Source organism: Besnoitia besnoiti, chromosome XI (assembly GCF_002563875.1).
Source record: "Besnoitia besnoiti strain Bb-Ger1 chromosome XI, whole genome shotgun sequence".
Lineage (NCBI taxonomy): Eukaryota > Apicomplexa > Conoidasida > Eucoccidiorida > Sarcocystidae > Besnoitia > Besnoitia besnoiti.
The window spans coordinates 242,748-246,220 of NC_042366.1; the positions used below are offsets into that span (position 1 = coordinate 242,748).

A 3,473-nucleotide genomic window follows, 5' to 3' on the forward strand; every position below is an offset into this window, starting at 1 on the left:
GGGGCTTTACGGCGGGGACTGGAGACAGAACGCGAAGGCCGTGCAGAGATGGCGCCCTCGACACGAGAGCAGAGAGAGGATCTGAAGGAAGAACAGAGCACGAAACGGCGATGCGTCGGGGACAGGAATGGAAAGTCAGAAACGAAGGCGGTGGAGCAAAGACGAGGAGAGAGAAGAGCAGATGAACCGCCGAGGAGAGGAACAAAGGCGCCTCTGTCGAGGCTGAAACACGCGTAGTTGTGCGGCGCGCGGTTCTCGGCCTGTGTGGACACGTGCCACGCCTGAGCGTCCTTCTGCCTCACGTCTTGACAACCTGGCGTCCCGCAGCTCGAAGCGATGGCATAAAGAGGGAAGAAATGAAAAAAGCAGCGAGGTAGACGAGGCGGAGAAAAAGTGCCTGCAGCCGATCTGCGGCTGCTGTTTCCCGTCGAGTCAACGGGCTCCCGCCGCGCATGCACCTTCGCAAAGGCGAAAAGCTTCTTTGTCTTGGCCTGTGCAGCGCAAGAGGTATGCAGAAAACGCTGCATTTCTGTCTGTTTCCCGCCGTAGACGAACAACATGAACACGAGGGTCTCCACAGTGATGTGGGAAGTGGAACGGAGACGGAAATGGAGCCACACTTCTCCAGGAGGAGACAAATCGAGCAGTAGACCGCGCCTTTCGTCCTTCCCCCCAACTTGTCGCCCGCGAGCTCGGCGGTGCTTCTGCCGCATGCGCACATTCGCAGACCGCCCCGTTGCCGCTCTCCGAGACATGAGTGAGTCATTCTGTTTATTTCTGCCTGTACGCTTGCCTCCTCCAAGCCTACTCAAACCGCCAGTTCGGGTCCTCTTGAGGATCCAATGAAGCGCTGGTGGCATCTTGCCTCTCCTCCATCGCTGCGAAAAATCGCATCCGACCGAGGCGCAACGAAACAGCCAAGAGTATCGGGCAGCGTCACCGCCGACGGCGGGAGCCTCGGCAACAGATCGCAGCGATGCCAACTGCCACTCACTCCTCGCTCCCCTCCAAGCTTGAAAGGCAAATTAAAGACTGACGAGACGTTTTCCGAGTGAATGCATTTGAAGACTAGTCCATGGTGCAGAGTGCGGTAAGACCAGCTGTCGGCAGAATGGCCGAGTGGTCTAAGGCGCTGCGTTAAGGCCGCAGTCCGAAAGGGCGTGGGTTCGAACCCCACTTCTGTCAGTATTATCTTCGCTTCGCGGCGCAACAGCTTTTTGTTCTGTGTGTCTCTGCACGCGGAGCGGCGGAGATTCCGGTTGAGGCTGTCAGTCTCGCTGGCGCCGGAATCCAATCGACATTTTCTTTTTTGCGAGACACACGCTGGTTCCCGTGTGTATACTCGTGTTGGACCCTCTCTCGACTGAAGCCGCGATTCGTGACCACACCTCGGTTTTCCCTCGCCGTCTATTCATGTGGCTCTCTCTGCTTGTATGCGTGCCCTTTCGCCTCTTCGTGCCTCCGCCTCCCACTCGCTTGCCCGAGCCGAGCTTGGTCATAGAGGCGGGCGCCTTCAGATGCTGTGGTATCAGAGCGCGCCCAGCATGCCTAGGAATGCTGAATGGCGACACATGAGTCACGATCTCGAACCCACAAGGTGCAAAACTGTCGTAAAACGGCGGCCTCCAGAAACAACCTGCCTACGCTTCGGGGTCGGTCGCGTCGCAGACCCCGTTTCGGGCGCTCGTCTATTCACATGTCCTTCTTTCTCTATGTCCCTGCTCGCACGCTTGACTGTTCACCGACCTCTAAATGCATTCCACTTTTGCGCTCTTCCGACCCCACGCTACTACGTCGACGAAGGGGAGTTTCTCGACGCCGGCGTGTACTGGAGCTTGAGCCTCACAACCCCAAATTCCACAACTGGACGTACCGCCGGCGCGAGCTGCTCTCATTAGGCGACCTCCGCACGACGTGGCGAAGGCCACATACCAACGCAGAAAGCTGCGGGAAGGAGTTGACTTCGGCTACCTCACGGTAAAGCACCGCTTCCTCTCCATCCACCCTTCCCTCCCTCTCCCCCCCCTCCCCCCCCCCCCCCCCCCCCCCCCCCCCCCCCCCCCCCCCCCCCCCCTCCCCCTGCGCTTGTGTTCTACACGCCCGTCTACACTTGGTCTCATCGTGCACATCACCATCCATATATCTACACGGAAACTGGCAGCGGAATGCGTCGATCACCTGGAGAGGAGAGTCACAACACGCTTTGACAAAGCAGATACATCGGAAGCGCAACAGACGACGGAGGCGAGACAAGCCTATCCGCCGCGCGACACTGCAGGGGACTGGAAGAAGCATGCAGTATATCTCGTCGTTTCTCTGCCCACGACCAGGGTCTCTGTTGTCCTGCGTCGACTGACGCAGCAGATCGCTGTCAGGTGATACTCGAGTGGTTGTGGAGCCTCTCGGGGTTCACGGTGCGCCCGGCGAGCGGCGACGTCCTCGCCGCCGTCACGGTCCCTACGGGCGCGACATCGGCGACTGTGAACCAGGGCCCTCGGGGCGTAGAAGACAAAATGAAGTGTATGGATCTCCAGATCAGCAAGCTGGTGACTTCCGCATGCTTGCTGAGGAGGAGACGGCGCAGAGGCACTATTTTCCTCGAGTTCCGCGACTGTCGCCCAGGGAAACCCCGGGGGGTCGCAACCGCCCAGTCCAGCGTCGAGGCACAGAAGGCGTAATGCGTCGCTCGTCTCTAGCCAGCCCTCGCCCTTCAGGTTTTTTTTTCGACTGAAGTTTTTGGGTTTGCAACACCTTTGCAACTCAGTCGACTGTCCGCGGACGCGGAAGAGAGCCAGAGACACTCGTCTCAAGGGGAGAAAAAGGTGAAAGAAGGTGACAAGAGGATTAAAGCCGCGTTCCTGTACCTGGATACGCATGGAGACTGCAGCCTCGCATGCGGCCGCGAGAAAAGACGTTCTCACAACACACCGCTCGAATTCAAATCATCACTCCCTTGAAAACGCCCTAAACATTATCCTTCGGCAAGGCACTAGAAGGAGGGACCTGAAGTTTCTCGTCGTCTTTCTTGTTCGCATTTGTGGGGTGTTTCGATCGCGGTTCCTTCCCTTCTGCCTGAGGCCCTTCTTGATGCGCGACCGAACGCCTCTGAAGACCCTACAGCCCCGGCGAAGGCGACCGACGAGGGCCTTGCCGTCTCTCGCAGGAGCTCTTTGCTGACTGTTTTGTCATCCGACTGCATAGAGCTCGCTGCTTTGCGTGGGAACTTTACTCTGCAGGCGTCGGGCGCGCTTCCTCCCTTCTCATTTTCGCAGTGTTGCATTTCACGTCTCCTCAGCTGGAAGATGTCATTATAACTGTTAAGTTCGTGTAAGCAGAGAGAGAACCAACCTGCTTTTCTCCTGCGCCAGTTGCATCTCTCTGCCGCCACCATAATACGGCGTGCGCGGGTTCTCGATTTCTCGCGGAACGAGAAGACAAGGAGCTGTTGAAAAATAGAGAACGCATGCAGCAAA

At 58.0% G+C, this 3,473-nt stretch overlaps 1 non-coding gene across 1 annotated transcript; it reads left to right on the forward strand.

Annotated features, from left to right (window-relative positions):
- Positions 1-1,105: 1,105 nt before the first annotated feature.
- On the forward strand, positions 1,106-1,185 carry BESB_021950. Its single transcript has one exon. It is a non-coding gene; the product is annotated as a tRNA-Leu (tRNA).
- The last annotated feature ends 2,288 nt before the right edge of the window (positions 1,186-3,473 follow it).